Source organism: Onychostoma macrolepis, chromosome 09 (assembly GCF_012432095.1).
Source record: "Onychostoma macrolepis isolate SWU-2019 chromosome 09, ASM1243209v1, whole genome shotgun sequence".
Taxonomy (NCBI): domain Eukaryota; kingdom Metazoa; phylum Chordata; class Actinopteri; order Cypriniformes; family Cyprinidae; genus Onychostoma; species Onychostoma macrolepis.
In genome coordinates this window covers 22,468,882-22,491,471 of record NC_081163.1, presented here as the reverse complement: position 1 = coordinate 22,491,471, position 22,590 = coordinate 22,468,882, and the positions used below count along the sequence as shown (strand labels likewise).

At 36.4% G+C, this 22,590-nt stretch overlaps 1 long non-coding RNA gene across 1 annotated transcript; it reads left to right on the top strand.

Annotated features, from left to right (window-relative positions):
- Nucleotides 1-9,951: 9,951 nt before the first annotated feature.
- Nucleotides 9,952-20,366, top strand: LOC131547337 (uncharacterized). The gene is made up of 5 exons (XR_009272906.1): nucleotides 9,952-10,960; nucleotides 11,061-11,133; nucleotides 11,406-11,455; nucleotides 11,693-11,776; nucleotides 20,233-20,366. It is a non-coding gene; the product is annotated as an uncharacterized LOC131547337 (long non-coding RNA).
- Nucleotides 20,367-22,590: the final 2,224 nt, after the last annotated feature.

Below are 22,590 nucleotides of genomic sequence, written 5' to 3'. Positions count from 1 at the left end.
CTTATGCTCTACAGAGAGATGCAGCACAGTGCCAACATCACCTCTGAACACATAAAAGTTTGAAGTGTGTGCACAATTTGATTTGTACAAGTGTGTATGTGTGCAACGGTTTAGGTAGTTTATAAAGACACAAATTTGTATAATGACATGGGTATGACATAGGTATTACAATGTGAAGTTTTCTGTGAGGTGTAGGTTTAGGTGTAGGGTTGGTGTATGGGGGTTAGAAAATACAGTTTGTACAGTAGAAAAACTATTACGCCTATGGAGAGTCCGCATAAACCGACATGTGTGTGTGTTTGTTAGCTTATTAAACTTGTATCCTGGTTACTTGGATCTTGTATCCTTCTCCATCTGCTCCAACCCATCTATTAAAAGATTTAAAATTTAAGTTGTAAATGAAGTAATGCATAGGTAACATTCATAGCTGTACAAAACTAATAACATCCATTTAAATGTAAGACTTCTTGATGGTGACTGTATAAAGGGATTATGTAACATAATCAATAGAGCTGGAAAAAATAAATATTGCTTATGTGCCAGAAAATATTGATATTCTGTAGCTGTGCAATGGCTGCTATCTGGGCAAAAAGTAGCTGCAGAGTAAATTTCTGTATTAAATGTAATTAGTAACTGGATAATAATATTAGGTGTAAGTAGATAATAATACTAGATAATAATATTAGTGTGTAACTGAAAGGAGAGGAATATAAAGCGAAATATATGAGAGTGATACATATATCACGTTTATCTGTTAAACATGTCTTAATACATCTATACATTAAATAGTTTTGAGCTCTGTGAAACAGATTCAGGAAATAACATTTGTCTAATATAAAAACCTCATAATCTGCATAAATAACAAAATAAAACTTTTTTAGTAAGATAATTTGTGACCATAATTAAAACTTAAAATGCAGTTGTTGTTTTTTTTTTTTTTTTAACTACAGGAACTTAAAACCCAAGGCTGACCAAAGACCAGACAGTTGGTTGGTTCATTCATTCATTTAGATTCCTTACCCTTAGAAATCAAATTATGGCACTGTGACACTGCAGTTATAAAATAACAAAACTCAACATCAATTACACAACTTGTCCATTCTCAGTTAGCTGGGCATGAGATCAAAAGGGTGATGACGCAGAGTTTGAGATATTTTTGTGTTTATTTTCCATTATAAGTAACAAGACAACATCAAAGGTTGTACTTAGGTTGTACATAGTTGAGGCAGCATATATAAAATAGCAATTACATTATTGAGTACTTTCAAAAACTGTTCTAAAAACTTTTTCAACATCGTAATTGTATATTTATCTCCATCTGCATACAGCACAGGACACACTGAGGGTTTTGCAACAGCTCTTCAATAGATTACACATTAAATCAAAGCAAAACAATGTTGAAATAGTGTGAATTTGAAAACACACTATGTACTTTAACTTCATATTGCTTACAGTAATCTTATTTTTATTCTTAGAAAAGTTATTTTATTATATGCTTTATCATAAGAAGCTTTATTTAATCTGCTTCCATGTGACCCATGACTCGCTTAGATGTCCTTAGACTCTCTTAGAAGTCCAGTGGTCGCAAGAGAGCCACTCAATCTTCTTGTACTGGCAATGAAGGCCATCCCTGTCTGCTCAGACATTCCTGTGCCACCCATTCTTCACGGCCAAGAAGGATATCCCCAGGCGTCAAGGCTGAGTCTGGTTGCTGAGGCTGATTGCTGTCTTAGTCTTGAGTGTTTAATCTTATCATTATACATTACTGACACTCTATCCTCCAATTTGATACTGTTAAGTGCTTTGACACAATCTGTATTTTAAAAGCGCTATATAAATAAAGGTGACTTGACTTGACTTGACTTAGTGGTTGGCTATCAATGTATAATTTGTGTATTCATGGAGACCGAAGATCTTTTAGAAGCTGATTTCTGTCTAAATGACCTGCTATCAGTGCAGTATTTGTGTATAATTATAAAAAAAAAAAAAAGAAGAAGAAAAAAGATTAGTTTAGTACACGTGGTACATGTAATAGCGTCTATAATAGCTTTTGATAAGACTTGAAGGTTACATTTTATTTTAAGGTGTCCCTGTTAATTATACATTTAAGTAATATTAATTAGCTACAAGTTGTTACGGAATGATCAGAACATGAGACGTGCGGATCCATCTGCAGAGCTTTATTCAAAGGCGTTGTCATGAAACAAGCATGGGTCGATACACAGCAAACAGACACAGATGAGGCAAGACAAAGAGTATTCCTAGAACAAGCGTGGGTCTTTGATCGGCGATCGGTATCCAACAGGGCAAGGCAAAGAGAGATAATCGAGGTACACAGCAATAATCCAGGCAGTGGCAAACACAATCCGAAAGACGCATGGCAAGACTATGACTATGAAAACTATGACAGGCTCCGTAAAGTAACTATCAGCTAGGGTAGTGATATGTGCTTACAATACTCGGCTATCTGACTGAGGAAGTCCATGGCTTATGTAAGGCGTGTGATAGGAATCAGCTGTGCAATGGATCATGGGAACTGTAGTCAGGGGTGAAGTGCAACAGTAGTGTAGTGCAAGAGTCCATGTGGTGAGTGGGTGACCTCTGGTGGTGAGTGAACGGAAGTTCATGGACCGGATTCGTGACACAAGTATTTACTATACAGTTATGGGTTAGGATTAGGGGTTGGTTTAGGGTTACTTGCATGTAATTATGCATAATTTATTGGGTAACACTTTATTTTAAGGTGTCATAATACAGAGTAATTATCTAATTAAGTACTTAGTAGTAGTCATAGTACTTACATGAAACAAAATGTACTTACCATGTAACTAAGTTATGGAACAGCCTGTAATTACTGTTTGTAATTATGTAGATTTAATAGGCAGCTACTGTTACACATATGTAACAGGCAGAGTCTGTTACACAGCTACTTGTACACTTAAGTAGAATCTTGATACACTTTATTTTAAGTAGCCTGTGTAATTGTAACGGGGCTGACGAGATGTGAGACGTGCAGATCCATGTGCAAGCTTTTATTTAAAGGCATGGTCATAAATACAGGCAGGGTCGAGCAATGGCAAACAGGTCTATCATAGGCAAGGCAAAGAGTAATCCAAAACGGGCCTGGGTCAGTCGACAGCAAACAGTATCCAAAGGGGCTTGACGAGAGAGGTTATCTGAAAACGAAGCAATAGTCCAGGCAGGGGAAAACACAATCCAAAACAGGCAGGGGAAAACTATCAGGGGCTCTGTAGACTAGCTACGGCTAGGGGAGCAATAAACGCATACAATACTTGGCAGAGAGGGAAAGAAAGTCCAGGGTTTAAATAGGGCATGTAATCAGTGTGTGCGTAGGATCAGGTGTGCTTGTGATTAGTGCCATCAGCTGTGTGTGTCGTCAGTGCAATGGATGATGGGTAATGTAGTCCGTGGGTGCCGTGCAAGAGTAGTGTAGTGCAACAGACAATGTGGTGAGCGAGTGACCTCTGGTGGTGGGTGAACGGAAGTTCATAGGCCGGATTTATGACAGTAATATTCTGTAATTTTTATGTAATTATAAAGGTATTACATGTATTTAAGCTGTGTACTGGTGGGTTAAATCAAACTAAGGTGCAGCTGGATAAGGTCTACAGTATAGGTACACATGAAGTACACTTAAGTACAATCTAGATACACTTTATTTTAAGTAACTTATGTCTGTGTACTTACATTTATAATTACGTTGTATAAAGTCTGCAACACATATGTAACAATCTTTTGGTTACATAAGTAGCTGTGTAACATACTCGGTCTGTTACATATTTGTAACAGTAGCTGCCTATTACATGTACATAATTACAAACTTTAATTAGCGCGGTAAAGTTAGTTTTAGGTTCGATATTCGCCGGACATTCGCTTTCGCATGCCACTGTTCTATAGAGTCGACAGTCCTACAAAGATACCACTACCACGATTAGTTTTAACAAAATGCAACAACTTTATATCGACATGAAAATATTATTTAAAAAATATTATTTAAAAGTGTATTGTAGCAGCAAATTTAAACCGTAGAAAGCTTTGACGTGCTATAGCGACGCTTGATGCATAAGGGACCGTCTGACAATTCCACCGACTGGGTTTAAAACGTCCAATGTATTTTAACTAAAGTGACTTTTAACATTTAAAATAAAACATTGCCAAACTGTAAAGCTTGTATTACTCATAGTGATTTACTACAGGTGGGATTTTGCCAATACCTTCCTTCATATATGCACTATAGTACACAATTATGTTCATAAAAAAAACTACTGTAAGTACCCAAATGGCTGTTCAAGGTTGTAGTACATTCCTAGTGTCCAGACTAACTTACTACAGGTGAGATTTTGCCAATATCTCCCTTACTGTACATACAGTACATAATTATTCTTAGAAAACAATGACTGTAATTCACCAAAAGCGTTTTTTTCATGTTCCAAAGGCTGTAGTACGTTTGTAGTTACAAGACTGACTTACTACAGGTGAGATTTTACCAATATCTCTCTTACTGTACATACAGTACATAATTAATCTTAGAAAAAAGTACTAAAATTCACCAAAAGGGTTTTCCTAGTTTCCTTACATTCCTAGTGGCCAGACTGACTTACTACAGTTGAGATTTTGCCGATATATCCCTTACTGTACAGTACACAAATATTTTCATGAAAAATACTGTAATTCACCAGAAGTGTTTTTATTAATGTTTTATTAAGGTCATAGTACATTCCTAGTTACAATACTAACTTACTATAGGTGAGATTTTGCCAATAACTCCCTTACTGTACATACAGTACACATATTTTATGACAAAATTATTGCAATTTACCTTTTTTTCATACTCCAAAGGTTGTAGTACATTCCTAGATACAAGACTGACTTAATACACATGACATTTTTCCAATATCTCTCTTACTGTACGTTCAATACATAATTATTCTTAGAAAAAAATTACTGTAATTCACCAAAAGTTTTTTTTTTTCATGTTCCAAAGGCTGTAGTACATTTGTAGTTACAAGACTTACTTACTACAGGTGAAATTTCAACCTGGTCTCATAAAAATACGTACCTCTGCGCACTTTTTGTGCGACACCGTTTTACGTACCTTGCTGCACGTTTCGCCGCAGTTTCAAATAGAAATGTCCACTGAGTGGCGCTAAAACACAGGTTCAATATGTGAACCCTGGCACGTTTTTATTACGTAAATATTGGTACGTATTGCTGTTTTTTTATTACGTTGCTTCAGATAAGTATTGCGGCGGTTCAGAATTCAAATATCCGGGGACTGTCGCTAAAGGTTAATGCTCTATCGTGTTGGAAATATGCCCTACACCAAATCCAGCCCTAAACCTACCCGATAGTGTTAACAAATGCAAAACTGATATAAAAATGTATTAGTTGATGCAACTGTGCCATTTGAACTTCCTTTTACGCAGATTTTAACTGCTTTGTCGAACCGCAGTTACACGGGATTCGAACCGTTGCTTCTCGTCAAATTTGTGTGAAAGTGTTTATTTTGGAAACTGCAGTGATATGTACTTATTGGTATGTATTTCATGTCACGCTAAAACGTGCATCCAGGTATGTAAATGCCATGAGACCAGTTAGTGACATTTTGCCAATTTCTTACTTACTGTACGTACAGTACATAATTATTCTTAGAAAACAATTACTGTAATTCACCAAGAGGGTTTTTTTTTTTTTTTTTTTTTAATGTTCCAAAGGTTGTAGACCATTTTTATTTATAAGACTGACTTACTACATGTGAAATTTTGCCAATATATCCCTTACTGTATGTACAGTATACAAATATTTTTAGAAAATAATTACTGTAATTCACCAAAAGGGATTTTATGTTCCAAAGGTTGTAGTATGTCTGTAGTTACAATACTGATTTACTACACATGAAATTTTGCCAATATCTTCCTTACTGTACATACAATACATAATTAATCTTAGAAACAATTACTGTAATTCACCAAAAGGTTTTTTTTTTTTTTCCAAAGGTTGTAGTACATTCTTAGTGGCCAGACTGACTTACTACAGGTGACATTTGCCAATATCTTCCTTACTGTACATACAGTACATAATTATTCTCATAAAGCAATTACTGTAATTCACCAACATTTTTTTAATGTATTTTTTTATGTTCAAAAGGTTTTTCTACGTTTGTAGTTACAAGTATGACTTACTACAGGTGAAATTTTGCCAATATCTCCCTTACTGTATGTACAGTACACAAATATTTTTAGAAAACAATTACTTTAATTCACCAAACGGGTTTTTTCATGTTCCAAAGGCTGTAGTACATTTGTAGTTACAAGACTGACTTACTACATGTGAAATTTTGCCAATATCTTCTTTACTGTACATACAGCACATACTTAACATTAGAAAAAACAAAAAACAAAACTGTAATTCACCAAAAGTTTTTTCTTTTCTTCCATGTTCCAAAGGCTGTAGTACATTTCTAGTGGCCAGACTGACTTACTACATGTGAAATGTTGCCAATATCACCCTTACTGTGCATACAGTACATAATTATTCTCAGAAAACAATTACTGTTATTCACCAAAAGGTTTTTTTTTTTTTTGTTTTTTTTAGTTTCAAAGGATGTAGTACATTTGTAGTTACAAGGCTGACTTACTACATGTGACATTTTGCCAATATCTTCCATACTGTACATACAGTACATAATTAATCTTAGAAAACAATTACTGTAATTCACCAAAAGGGTTTTTTATGTTCCAGAGGTTGTAGTACGTTTGTATTTACAAGACTAACTTACTACAGGTGAAATTTTGCCAATTTCTTCCTTACTGAACATACAGTACATAATCTTACAAATAAAAAATGAAATTCACCAAAAGTGTTTTTTTTTCTGACTTATTACAGGTGACATTTTGACAGTAACACCCTTACTGCATGTACAGCACACAAATATTTTCTTTAAAAACTAATTCACCAAGTTTTTTTTTTTTTTTGTCATGTTCTAAAGGTTGTAGTATGCTCCTAGTGGCCTTGGATTCTATAGCAGATTATTTATATTTATATTAATATTTATGTATGTATGTATGCATGTGTATGTGTGCGTGTGTTTGTATGTACTGTGCGTGCATAATTATAAGGCAAATTGATCTTCTGATTTTTTTTTTTTTTTTTTTAACCAAGCACATTTTACCAATTCCAAACCACATCATTCTTAATAACTACTATTAATTTTGTATTTAACCATTTATAAGTGATACATAATTGTCCATGAAGGCTAGAAGTGAAAAACTTCATATATTCAGGTGTGCATAATTATTAGGTATGTTTTCTTTTAACGATAAATTGAAGCAAAAAAAAAAAAAAAAAAAAAAATAAATATTAAATGCCTATGAGAAATATTCAAAACTAATGCACTACAGAAATTGAAAAGTTAAAGCATGACCATTGGACAGCAAAATGCTCATTGGGTCAGAAAAAAAACAGGTGGAGAAGAAAAGACATGTTACGTGCAAAATAATTAAAAATTAAGGTGAAGAATTAGGTGTAAAACCATCAGGAACCCTTTAGTCTCCAGTGCCACCATTTTCCAGAACTGCAACCTACCTGGAGTCTCCAGAAGTGCAAGGTGCCAGATTCTCAGAGACTTTGCTTGGGTAAAAAATCCTAAAAAATGACCCTCACTTAATAAGAATAACAATCTGGACTGTTGTGAAATAATTGACCCCAAAGATCTTGTTAATTACAGACCGATCTCGAATCTCCTTTTTCTGTCAAAGATACTAGAAAAGGTAGTATCCTCACAATTATATTCCTTCTTAGAGAAAAATGGTATCTGTGAGGATTTCCAGTCAGGATTTAGACCGTTTCATAGTACTGAGACTGCTCTCACTAGAGTTACAAATGAGTCATCTGATCGTGGCCCTAACCCTAACCCTAACCCATCTGACCCTAACCCTAACGCTTTACATGTTACCCTTAGAAAATATCATCAGGAAACACTGTGTTAGCTTTCACTGTTATGCTGATGATTCTCAGATCTATATTTCTTTGCAGCCCGGCGAAACACAACAACTTGAGAAACTAACGGAATGCATAGTCGATATAAAAAACTGGAAGACGAGTAATTATTTACTGCTAAATTCTGAAAAAAATAATTATCGGACCTAAAACCTCCACATGTAATAACTTAGAACACTGTCTAACACTTGATGGCTGCTCTGTCGATTCTTCGTCATCAGTTAGGTACCTAGGTGTGCTATTTGATAGCAATCTTTCCTTTGACAGCCACGTTTCTAGCATTTGTAAAACTGCATTTTTTCATATTAAAAATATATCTAAATTAAAACCTATACTCTCAAAGTCAAATGCAGAAATGTTAATTCATCTATTTATGACCTCAAGGTTAGATTATTGTAATGCTTTATTGTGTGGTTGTTCTGCACGCTTAATAAACAAACTCCAGATGGTCCAAAATGCAGCAGCTAGAGTTCTTACTAGAACCAGGAAGTATGACCACATTAGCCTGGTTCTGTCAACACTGCACTGGCTCCCTATTAAACATCGTATAGATTGTAAAATCTTGTTAATTATTTATAAAGCCCTGAATGGTTTAGCTCCTCAGTACTTGAGTGAACTCTTAATGCATTATAGTTGTAGGGTCAGAACGAGTCAGACAAACTAAGATTCGATCAGAACATCGAAACATGAGGAGCCAAAATTCCAGAGAAGCCCAACAGGATGTCATAAATCTGTCAATGGTACTCTGGCGCCATGAGTCTGGAGCAAGTCTAACCAAGTCAAGTCAAGTCAAGTCACCTTTATTTATATAGCGCTTTTAACAATACAGATTGTGTCAAAGCACTTAACAGTATCAAATTGGAGGATAGAGTGTCAGTAATGTATAATGATAAAATTAAACACTCAATTTTCAGTTAAAGGCATTTCATTATTGAATTCAGAGATGTCATTGTCTAGCTCAGTTTAGTTTAAATGGTATCTGTGCAATCAAATCGGCGATAATCGCAAGAAAATTAAGTGTCCCCAACTGAGCAAGCCAGAGACAGCGTCAAGGAACCAAAACTCCCTCTGTGACAGAATGGAGAAAAAAAAAACCTTTTGAGAAACCAGGCTCAGTCGGGGGGCCAGTTCTCCTCTGGCCTGACGAAACCCACAGTTCAAAAGTTTATATTTCTATTTTTTATTTTGTTGCAATTTCTATAATAGTAATAACAATAATAGTATTATGTAGTTAGGTATTTTATTATATTTTTAGTTATTTTGTTATATTTTTAGTTTTATTGTATTTTAATCGAGGTCTTCGCTAGGGATATGTCTCTGGGGTTCATCTGGGTGTCCTGGTCTCCGCTGACGATCAGGGCTGTAGACATCTTGGTGCTGATCCACCATCTGATCGGATATGGACTGAGAAACAGAATAGGAAAGAAACAGACAAATATTAGCGTAGATGCCATTCTACTTACGATGTAACGAGTACATCGTGTGTTATGGGGAGTGTTCCCGGTTCCGGTTGATCTAATTAATGCAGCCTAACAATCCTTTAACGGATTTGAATAATAGAAGCGTATTAGTGTGTTATGTGTAAGCCAGGCTAAAGAGATGGGTCTTTAATCTAGATTTAAACTGACAGAGTGTGTCTGCCTCCCAAACAATGTTAGGTAGATTGTTCCAGAGTTTGGGTGCTAAACAGGAAAAGGATCAGTTCTTGTTTCAACGTTGAAACAATGTTTAATGCTTAACGGTTGAAAACCAACCGGTACATGACCAACCTTCAACGTTGAAATATGGTTGAAATAATGACAGTTTTTGTTTCAATGTTGAAACTACGTTGAAATAATGTTTAATGCTAAATGGTTCAAAAAGGGTAATAAAAACACTTATAAATCAACTTTTATTTTTATTTATTATTTTTTTTTTTACAAGATCTGTATGTTGAATCACTTAATGTATGTACAGAATAAATAATTTCTGCCTTTTAAATGATTATTAAGATCGTTATTATTATTTTATTATCATTTTACATTTTTATCATGAAACCTTCTGGTATAAATATTATCAACAACAATAAAACTAAACACATTGCGCTGCCTTACCACGCTGAAATTTTCCTATTGGTTATTTAACCTTATTTGCTTTGATCATGATTGGTTTATCTGGCTGTCATTCAACTGGCCAATGAAACTGTGTGCGCCATTTTAAGTTTGAAAATATGACCATTATACTGATCGTCTTTCTGAGTGAGGTCGCTGTGAGTGAGAGAGCTGCTGCGCAATAAAACTGCTAGGTCAGTCCCGAATTATTGTATAATTTTTGCCTATTATGACCGTGTGTAATTGCTGTTAACGCGAAGGTCTGGATATTTTGGATTCCTTTTCACTTAATTGTTGAGATTTTAGAATGTTAAGAAATGTGTACATATGTTGGTCAGAAATTTGGAAATGGTTAGATTTTAGTGTTTGTCAGTGTTATCCCTTACGGAAAGGTAATTCACATATATGTGAAGCACTGTTAAATATATTGAAATATATTTAGAAAATATATTTTTAAAAATACATATGTTGCGTGTGTGTGTGTTTACATAGGCTATTTCTGAAATTATATTCATGCCTCATGATTTTTAATCAACGTGTTTTTAAAATGGTAAAAAACATTTACCATTAAAGCTATTATTATATTATAGATCCTATATTCTCATTCAATTTAGGTCTACTATCCACTTAAACAATATGTCATCAAGTTTCAGGACAAGTTTCTAATTTTATGTACCGGTACTATTTATGTAAACGCTGCGTAACTTTCATGTGTTTGATGGGAGTGCGCGTTGAACATTCGAGGCTCATTTAAACTGGAGTGGAGGGAGTTTCTATGGAAACGGGGCGGCAACTCAGCTGACAAATAGCAAAAAAATTCCGTCTCTCACTGTTGTTTTTACTGCTTTCAGGTAAGTTTAGTCCCTAAAATTACACAAATAATACATACAACTGTTCCTGACACTTTCTTACATGTAATTGACACGTTTCTGTTGAATATTTACTTTACAGAAATGGTTCAGCGTCATCGGAAAAAGTCCGTTAGCATCACAAGCGTGAGCTAACCAGAGGCTAACTATAAGAGGTAAGCTAGCTATAGATTTGAGCTCTTATTTATGAAAGTTTGGGATTTTAATCACAGATTATGTGTAGATGACTGATTTTTATAGCTTTGTAAATGTTTTGCTGGCAATTTGTTAATGGATTAATTGAAATAAGCTAATTAATTTAACCTAAAAGTATGCACTGTACTGTTAATCAACTTAACGTTACATGAACTAAAATGTGCTGAAGCTAACGTTATTTCAAATACATTTTTATCTTTCATTGTAGACAAATATTGTACTGTGATTTTAGGAGTGTCAGAAAAATCCCTCTAATGCTGCTGAGAGAGAGATTGGAAACAGGTGATCTGAGAAAGCATATTAAATAACTTCATATGCATTTTTCCCAATATATTTCACCTATATCATCATGCATCTTTAAAACCTAAAAACGTAAATCTTCGTTTCTTAAGATTTTTTTGTATGTTCTGTACATTATTCTTTCTCATTTCTGCATTTCACCTCTGCTGTAGTTTATTTCTAATAAACCTGACATCGTATACTATTGTTGGCTCTGTGACTCTGTTTATGTTCCTATAGTCTTCCATGCTGATGGCTGTGCAGCAGAGTTGGAGGGGACCTCTTGTCGAAGAACATCTCCAAGACACTATGAGCATCTGACTAGTAAGTAAAACCTCAAACATTCAAAAGTTTATCAGATATTAAAAAAAATATATCAAATAATTATAAAATATTTTTGGAGTCCTGTATGTCTTACAAGAAGGAAAATTAGAAGGTAGTAAATATTTGGGTGGTGTAATATTATAATACAATGTCATTAATCAATATATTAGGATAACCCACGTTATTTAAATTACTAAAATAGCCAATAGACAATAATGAGCAATAATAATTCACCACACTGCATAGGAAGATGCTATGACAAATTCAAGCGCACAGCTTCACCTAGGCCCAATTATTAATTTGTTTAGTTAAATCATTTATAATTTGAATAAGGGAATAAACTTCGGGTAATCAAATTTTTTTTTTTATTCATTACATCATAGATGTAATAGATTTTTTAGATTTTTTTTCTTCAGGAAACAGCCAGACTACAATTATAGCAACACAGTAGCGAACAATAAACGATATGGCAAGACAAAAATTACATAATAAAACAAAAGTTTGAGCAATTATGAGTAACGATAGGCTAAAACATCTAAATATGATGTCTGGATCACTGTCAGATGAGCCTTGAGATGCTGAGCCGACCCAGGACGCATAACTTACCATCAGACTAGTGCTGTGCGGTATGACCAAAAATCTATATCACGGTATTTTTCAAAATTATACCGGTTTAACGGTATATGACGGTATTTATTTTTTTCATGCATGACCGTGTGTTAACCACATTTTCTACTGACTGAGAGAGGAAAAACTGCAGTAGATTGACTTAGGCCCTGATCACACTGAACACGTTTTTTTATAAATTCTGAAAACGCGAGGTGCACCGTACTGCCTTTTTTTTTGGCGATTTAAAAAAGAGCAGTGCATTGCGTTTATGTTGCTAGGCAAACAACGAATCAGCTGTCCTGTCAGTCTAATCAAAAACGCGAGGTGCGCTAATGAAAAACGCATAAACAGCACGCAGAACGCTCACTGCCAACAGAAAACAATTAAAAAAAGGCGCCTCTCACTGCAAAAATTGCAAATATTGTAAAACAAATTACACACTAAATAGTGACTACACACGACCCATTAATACATGTTAACCAGGAGTCACTCTCATTTATAATCGCGACATCGTCTGATAAAATCAACATGCATCTAACATTAAACTAAAGAGCGGCTATGGCTATATTACTTTTTTGTCTCATGCAGCGCACTGCCTGCGTCTGAGTAACAAACTAAAAAAAAAAACAACAAACAAAAAAGTGCATAATATTAACAGACGAACTATGCTCATATTTATAATTCCGAACAGTCAGTTAGCGGCAGGTGATTGGAAACGCTGTTTTGTACTCATTTACTGACGAGTCTGCTGCGGTACGGCCAGCTGAATGCGGTGCTTCTCTGCCGCTCGCTGCACAGAACAGACGCCGAGAGGCGACCCTGCGCCAGGAGTCAGATCTCGCACTTGCGGGGCAGCACTTGAGACATCTTCCAACTGAATAACATAGCTAAGGTTTATCCCAAAAAGTCGCTAGGTTTGTCAGTATATTCTAGTGATGCACGATCATGATTTTTCATGGCCGATTGCGATACCGATTTTTTACAAGGAAACCGGCCGATTCCGATATCATTTTCCGATTTTTTTTTTTTTTAATCAAGCAACAAACAAGAAAGAATGAAAGAATGATATTTGGTATTTAACAGGCCAAACTGGGTTTTGGCTATTGAAAATAACTGTAACCATCTGAAATTAACAGCAGTAACTGCACAGTAAGTAGGCTACATTCAATACAAACATAGGTACTGACAAAAGCATTTAGCTTTTGTTTTTAAATTGGGTTGAATCTATAAACTGGCTTTAAATGAAAACATTAACTGTAACCACGTAATTTTAAAGGCAACAACTGCATAGTTCCACAATCCAAACAACACAATCAAAACACATTCAACACTTCAAACAAAGATGTTACTTAATCAAGTGTAAAGTGTAAAGTAAAAAAGTTCTTTACCAGTGAAACTAAATAAAACCAAAGTTGGCTATATGAATATATTATTCCAAAATGTTAAATCAAATAATGTTTAGTGCAACGAGTAAAACAAAGATGCTACAGCAGGTGCTTTTTAAATCAAATTAAGTTAATGTAATTTTAAGGTAAAATAAAAAATAGGCCTAATCATCCTATATCTTACAGAACTGATGTTTACTTCTGGCTTTTCAAAAGTGCATGTGAGTTCTTCTTTACAAAAAGAAGCATTTCAGCTTTGTCACAAGTTAGTCTGTTTCGTTTCTCATCCAACATGTGAGATGCTGAGCTGAACAAACGTTCACTGTCTAAGCTTGTGCGATTAACTTGTCCTTTGCAGACAATGCAGATTGCAATCTTCACGTCCTGCGCACAGATTTCGAAATACTTCCACACAAATGACATGTTTGCTAATGATTAAGCCTACAAATGTATTCTGTGCACGCAGGCGCACTTCCGGAAAAATTGGCCGGAAAAAAGACAAAAAAACGGTTGCCGATCGCACATTATAAGCAAAAACCATCCGGTTCCGATTTAAGTGCCATCTATTTCCCTAAACAACCGATTTTCTGGCACAGAAGGAGAGCTTATTAAATCACGAACACGATTATTTATTTCTGCTAATTATTATTTTATTTTCGTTAGTTTTTCTGTTACTGTTGTTAGTTTCGTTTCGTTTTAGTTTTTCATTTATTTAGAAATTGTAATTTTATTTCAGTTTACGAAAATGTTTTTTGACCAATAGTTTTAGTCTTAGTTTCAGTTTTCGTTTATGAAAATAACCTTGCTGTATATACAGTAAGGGTGATGTTGGAAAAATTACACCTGTAGTAAGTCAGTTTTATAACTACAAACGTACTACAGCCTTTGGAACGTGAAACACCCTTTTGGTGAATTATAGTAATTTTTTTAAGAAAATAGTTGTGTACTATACATACAGTAATAGAGATATTGGCACCTTTAGTAAGTCAGTCTGGCCACTAGGAATGTACTACAACCTTTGGAACATAGTTCAAACTAGTTTAAGGAAACAGAACCTTTCACACTTCCGCCAGGTATGAGACATAATCCTTATTATTCTTTTATCATTATTATTTTGTTTTTATTCAGCCATTATAAGCCTTTATACTGGCAATAAAACGTTTACCAAGCCACATCGCTTCAAACCCAATATACATTTACCCAACTATTTCCAAAAGTATTTCTAAATAAATACAACAAAACATTTTCTTGCGACCTGAAGTATTATGGCAAAATGCATTATGAAGAAGAATTGGACCTGCTCTGCAGGTGCATTATAGCTAATATTAGCATCATGCTACATAAGACAATATATGAGATTAATAGTGCACTTTTACTCAGAACTCACTTCAAACCACCATCGAGTGTTTGTAATAACTTCCTTTTGCGATCACATGTGGAATTTGGTCGTTTACTGTTGTTAAAATATGCTATTTATAGCCTTTTATATCGCTGCACAAATTAGCATTTCAGATGTACACATTCCTGTGTAAAAGCCTTCACATGTGCTCTGCTGAAACTCACATTGTTTGTGATGTTAACCGCCTCTCCATTCTTAAGTTGCCAGGGATACATTTCAAGTATAATACACATTAGTAAAAGGATCTTTTTAATTTTTATTTGTCTATATACACTTTGGGCGGCCGCGGTACATTATAAAAGTAGCCCAAAAAAACGCAGCTCACGGCTCTGTAATTTTCCCGCGACTGTATTTTCAAAATAGCCCACTTGTGCCGTTACCCTGGCAACACTGGTTCGCTGTAACCTCATCACACAATGATAGATAACCTTCCGCGCTGCGATGACGGGAAGAAGTTGGGGTCAAACCTTATCAAACGATTAATCTGCGTTAAAAAAATATTAACGCGTTAATTTTTTATTAATTGAATTGAATTTTTATTAATAAATATTAACGCGTTAATGTTGACACCCCTAATATATATATATATATATATATATATATATATATATATATACACAGACATGATCGAATATCAATCAGTTGGCGATTCGTATGTACCGCTACTAAGAACTGTACATATAGAGGGAGCGTCTAACAACATCGTCCGCGTTAGATTCGATAAGCCGCATTACGCACCTGTGAATAAATCTAATATTAGAGACATTTGCATCGAAGTCAAAGACAATCAGAACAAACACACGTTATGTCGTTTACTCCCGAAACCAAGCGGGTAACGGGTTACCTGGCAATGCTGGCCGTCCCGTTATGTACAGGTCTGGTATAGGAGGGATTTTCAAAGCACTTTTCAGAACTGCTCTACCTCTGTTGAAAAGAGGTTTTGGTATAGCAAAAAAGCTGTTGCGAGATATATAGGTAGTGACGTTGTAACCACAGCCCTATCGAGGTCGTATAACGATAATAATAATAACAACAGTGGTCAAAACGGTAACGGGTTAATGGTTAAGTCACACGGATCTTTTAAACCGCCCGGAGTGCGAATGCGTAGGGGTAGTGGCCGTGTGAAGAAAGCTAAACGTACTAGTAAGAAGCGTGCGGCCGCAAAACGCGTGCGGCCGCAAAACGCTCACGGCGCTCCCGCACGAAACGTGTAAAGAAAACTGTCCGTGTCAAAAGACCACTGAACACCATTTTCTAAACCATGTCTCTATTCCACAACATGTCGGAGGAATATATTAAATCCGAGCTAGATTTATTTACCGTTCCTATGACCCAGACGTCAATTGAATAAAAGTACCTATGTCGAAATACCGTCTCTATCTGCAATAACGGATTCATCGCCGCTAGAATTTTTTACTGCGGGGACGGGTGAAGATTATATCGATCTAAATAACACTCGGATACACTCGGATCAAAATAACCAGACAAAGACGGCACCAATATAGCAGATGGTGCACCTGTCGGTTTAATAAATTACCCCGGTGCGTGTATATTCTCGTAGGTGGATGTTTCTCTAGGCGACCGTCTGATAACGCAGAGTTCTAGCACGTATCCTTACAGATGTTTGATCGAAGCTCTGATAAATTTAGGAAAATATACCCTCGGAAGTGTCTTTTCAGCAGGATTGGGTCCCACTTTATATTAGGTGGCCTTAACTACTATGTACTTACATTTATATTAATCATTTGGTACAATGCACTTATTGTGTACATACATGTTTTTACATTGTACTTTTATTTTTTAAAATACCTATATGTAATTACATCTGTAATTAATAATTACACTGTTGACCCATCCCTAACACCTTAACCCACCCTTAAACCTACCCATACCACCAAACCTGTCCCTAACCTTACCCTTATCCCACCTAAATAGCAGCAGTAGTGTTTTGCAATAAAGTATGAACACAATAAGTACATTGTACTTTTTTTTTGATGTAAGTACATAGTAGTTAAGGCCACCTAATATAAAGTGTGACCCAGGATTGTTTTACAATCACATGGACGCTACCGACCCTGCAGGTGAAAATACAGGATTAATGAAGCGAGCGGCATTTACCAATGCTAACAATGTCATAGAATTATACAGGGCTTTATCGGCTTTATACAGATTTGTGTAAAAGCCTTTAAATATGTCGTTAGCCCTCTGAGGTAATTTTGGGGCACTTGAGATGTTTTGACATGCCCTGATATTTGTGCTTATTTCAGCTACTTAAAAGATACTATTGACCAATATGTAATTTTTTTTTTGTATTCAGCACAAACTGTGCTACAAACCAACCAACCAAAAAAAAAAAAAAAAAAAAAAAACCAAAAAAACACAACAAACATTTGTGAGCATGTTAATATCAGGAGCATCTGTATATAATATATATATATATATATATATATATATATATATATAGGTTTTGTAGCCATAGACTCACGCATGCTTTGTACTATCGTAAAAAAAGAAAGAAAGAAATTTTATATCTTATAAACTAATTATTATTGTTTAGCACGTTATTAAAATCTAGGTAGGCTATTAATAATAAACATGTTTTAAACATACTTAAACTCGTAGCATTCATCGTGTTACAGTATACATTCATATCAACTCCCCAATTGTAAGTCGCTTTGGATAAAAGCGTCTGCTAAATGACTAAATGTAAATGTAAATGTAAATGTAAATATTACTTTTGTTGTTTTATATAGAGTATAAAAACATCATCGTTGTCAGGATTGTGGACTTGTTTTTCCATGTTTTACCCCTGTCCTTGTTCCTGAGTTTCCTTATATGGTTATGTTCCTGTTCTTGTTAGTTTCATTATTCCATGCCCCTGAGTTCCTTAATCATCTCGTTAGTTCCTTTGTTTTCTCCTTTACAAATACCCTCAGTTTTCCCTTAGTGTTTGTCTGTTCTACTTTGTTGCTGGTCTTTGTGTACCCTACGTGTTGTTTACATTAAAAGTCATATTCTACCTTAAGCTGCCGAAAGAAAATTAAATACAATGAATTGCCTATCATATTCAAAATGCTTTAATCGATTTCAAACATTGTAGTCAGGAATTATAGTTTGGGAAAAACCCAACTATGATTTTGTAGTCATATAATCGAGTATGTATGATTTTATAGTAGCCTATGATATGATTCTGTAGCCATAGACTCACACATGCTTTGTACTATAAAAAAGATATTTTATATCTGAGAAACTAATTATTATTGTTTAGTACACTATTAAAATCTATTTGTGAACAGAGTATTAATAATAAACATGGTCTAAACATTCTTCAACGTGTAGCATTCTCCTTTTTCTCAGAGAACTGAAGACTTTTTCAATCACGCAGTGTAACTGCACAGCCGTTGGTTCGTGCAGTGTATTAAAAACGAACCAATGGCTCGGCAGAGGTGCTGCACGAGCCTATGGCGGTGAAGCCTGCCAGAGCCCACCAGAATGGGCGGGGCCATCTGGCTATATAAGCGGGCATTTCGCCATAGGATCTCAGGTAAATGACCAGCGACGACACTGAGTCGTGCAGCGTCATGGCACGGCAATGTACACAGTACTCGTTCCTGTATCTCAGGGAACCGAGGTTACGTAAGTAACCGAGTAAGTTCCGTTTTGATACTTCAGTCGTACTGCGTCGCTAGACGCTAATGGGGAACCAATTCAATCCCACCGTGCCATGTAAGAGGAACGACTGATATAAACTGGCCTTGAGCGATAATGACTCAGAGGGACCAATTATATGCAGGGTCATCCCTGCGGGAAGCAAGAGGGATGAACTCATAGAGGTCAGCCTGGCTTTGGATAATCGTTCCAAGTTCAAGTTAATTTTATTTGTATAGCACATTTACAACAGCCACCAAGCTGACCAAAGTGCTTTACAGAAAAGCAGGATTATAGCCTACCACATACACAGAAAACAAACCCGACAGAATTTATTACAACAATTAAAAATTAAAACTGGCCATAGCACAGTAGTCAATACACTAAGGAAAACAAATACGTTTTAAGCAGAGACTTAAAAACAGACAGAGAAGAGGCCATTCTAATCTCTAAAGGCAGGGTATTCCAAAGTCGAGGCCCTGCCACTGCAAAAGCACGCTTACCTCTACGCTTAAGCCTAACGTGAGGGACTACCAACAAAGCCTGGTCACAGGATCGTAGGCTTCTTGATGGAGAGTAGAGATGAAGAAGTTAAGAGAGGTAGATAGGGGCTAGATTGTGTAGGGATTTATATACATAGAGGAGAATTTTAAAGTCTATTCTCTGACAGACCAGTGTAAAGATTTAAGAACTGGAGTGATGTGCTCATGATTACGACACTTTAAAAGAAGTCTGGCAGCAGCATTTTGAACAAGCTGAAGACGTGCAATTTGAGACTTAGATATACCGCAATATAAAGAGTTGCAGTAATCTAGACGAGATGTAACAAAAGCGTGAACAGCCATTTAGAGAGTTTTAGGAGTGAGAAAATGTTTAATTTTGGACAGTAAACGAAGCTGATAAAAACTGGATCCAATAACAGAAGAAATATGTTTATCAAATTTTAAATGCTGGTCAACAAGAACTCCTAGGTTCCGCAACCGTGAGGATCTAAAAACGGATAAACTTTCTAACTCAGGGCATATACACTGAGAGTTTTCATTTGGACCAAAAACAATTACCTCGGTCTTGTCTTCATTTAGGAAGAGGAAATTTTGGGCTAGCCATGATTTTATCTCCTCTAAACATTGCAGAAGAGAGGTGATCGCAGTGGAATTGTTTTTTTTTTTTGATTGGTAGATAGATTTGAGTATCATCTGCATAGAAGTGAAAAGACATACTGTCACGGATCGGTCAGGCCCTTCCCTCCACCAATCACAACGATCCACATCACCCGAGTTCTGATCATGCTCACCTGCACCTCATCACCACCGTCATCAACTCCAACATAAAAGCACACACCACAGTTCACCCAGATACTTACCTTAAATACCTTACCTCCCGTTTCTGCTCCTTGTGTCCTCCTCTCCTCCCAGATCGTCTGCCTCCCAGTTCCGTGTGCATACAGTGGATCTCCTCGTCTTGTCTTCCCTGCAAACCTGTGGACATCAAGATAGTTACTATCATCACCACCTCTCTTCAGCACTCCATTCAGTTCTCTTCTACTCACCTGTTCAATAAACATCACGTACTATCACTCACCTCTGCGTCCGACTTATGTTACACATACCATGTTTACGTAGAATTGAGCCCAGAGGTAGGATGTAAAGAGAAAATAGAGAAGGAGATAAGATAGAGCTTTGTGGAAGGCCACAGGTCAGAGGTGCAGAAGAAGTAAAATTACCCAGCTTCACTAAAAACTTTCTGTCAGACAGGTAAGATTGAAACCATTTCAGGACGTTAGCTTTTAGACCTACCCAAGACTCCAATCTGGATAACAGTGAGGAGTGGTCTACAGTATCAAAAGCGGCCGATAAATCTAAAAGGATAAGAACCACAGAGTCCCCGGAATCGGTAGAGAGGTAAATATCATTTAACACTCTCAACAGGGCAGACTCAGTGCTGTGAGCAGACTTAAAACCAGATTGAAAAACCTCATGAATACAATTTCTTGACAGAAAACTTTGAAGTTGATTCAGCACAATTTTCTCCAAAACCTTTGAAATGAAAGGCCAGACAGAAATTGGCCGAAAATTTTTTAGGACAGAGGAATCCAGTGAAGGCTTCTTGAGCATATGAGTGACCGTAGCGACTTTAAGATTGGCAGGAACAGAGCCAATTTGGAGACACTTATTAATAAGAGACACCAGACCTGGCCCAATCGAATTGATAATTAATTTGAAAAATCTCAGGTGAATGATATCGCTAGAACAGAATGAAGGTTTAAGCTTGCAAATCACCTCCTTCAATTCCTGAAGATTGATAGGTTCAAAAGCATCAAAAACAGCAAAGGCAGATGACATGATTGGAGAGACAGTTACAGTTAAAGTGGGGCAGACGCAAAGTCTTAAGTTAGTAATTTTGTCACTGAAATATCTCAAGAAGCTTTCACAGAGAGCAACAGAGGCAACAGGTAAAGTGTTAACAGAAGGATTTGTGACAGATTGAATAATTGAAGTGATTAGTTTCAATTAGATTAGAAAAATATGCAGACTTAGCTGCAGTCTGATAAGATGTAAGAGAGTCTCTGAGCATTTGAAGAGAGATATGCAGCCTGTCCTTTTTCCATTTTCGTTCTGCCTGTCTACAATTTTGTTTCAAGAGACGAGTGTCAGAGTTTTGCCATAGTTCAAATTTTGATTTGTGCTTGTGTGGCTTAAGGGGGGCAGTTGCATTTGCTACCTTAAGCCAGGCAGAATTCATAAGGCTAAGATGTTGATCAGCATCCAAGTCAGATAATGATTGATCCAAGTGCAACTGTGAGCAGCATTCAGCAAAGCACAAGTTGAAATTTGTGCTAAACTGAGGAGAGTATAATCGAGACAGAGTTGCAGGTGTAGTAGAAATTTGAGAGAGATCTGGAAGAGTCAGTGAAAATAATATGGGCTTATGGTCCGAGATCATAAAATCTGAGAGCACAATGTCAGTCACATCAAGCCCATACGACAGTACAAGATCCAACGTATGGCCCTGAATATGAGTAGAGTCGCTGATCCACTGAGATAGATTAAAAGCGTCAATAAGATTAAGAAAGTCATGCGATAGGGGGTTTGACGGACAGCAGACATGGATATTAAAATCACCCACCAATAGAAAGCGATCGTAATTAGTGGCAATATTGCCGATCAGTTCCGTGAAATGCTGTATAAAGTCCTTGGAAGGGTGCGGAGGACGGTAAATCACCCCTACACATACAGGACCATTCCAGTCTAATTGAAGAAACTGAGCTTCACAACTGGAAAAAGCCGTTACAGGGACCAATCGACAGCGTGCAGAGAGAGAGTTTTTAAAAATTGTTACTATCCCACCTCCGCGTCCACTCGGACGAGGGGAGTTAAAGAATGAACAGCCAGTAGGGATCGGATCAGAGAAAGGAGTTCTCACCAACCTTTATCCAGGATTCTGTGATGAACATAAAATCCAAGTTGTGAGATGAGTAGAAGTCGTTTAATAAAAAGGTTTTATTCACCAAGGAGCGGGCATTTAATAATGCCATCTTCGGTGAAGACAAAATAACAGGAGATGAGGATGCTCTTTTCAGTGAGTGCAGATTTCCGTGAGTTACTCCCCGTCGTCGAGAGCCGAGGCCGATTCGGTGGAGACCAGCACGAGAAGCAGGACTCGGGTGCAGGGGGAGAACAGGACAAAGCCACCGGTAGGTCAAGTCCAGCAGGCGCCAGGTAGCAGAGCCGCCGTAGAACGATTCATAGTCCGAGAGAAAGCCCGCCCGCAGT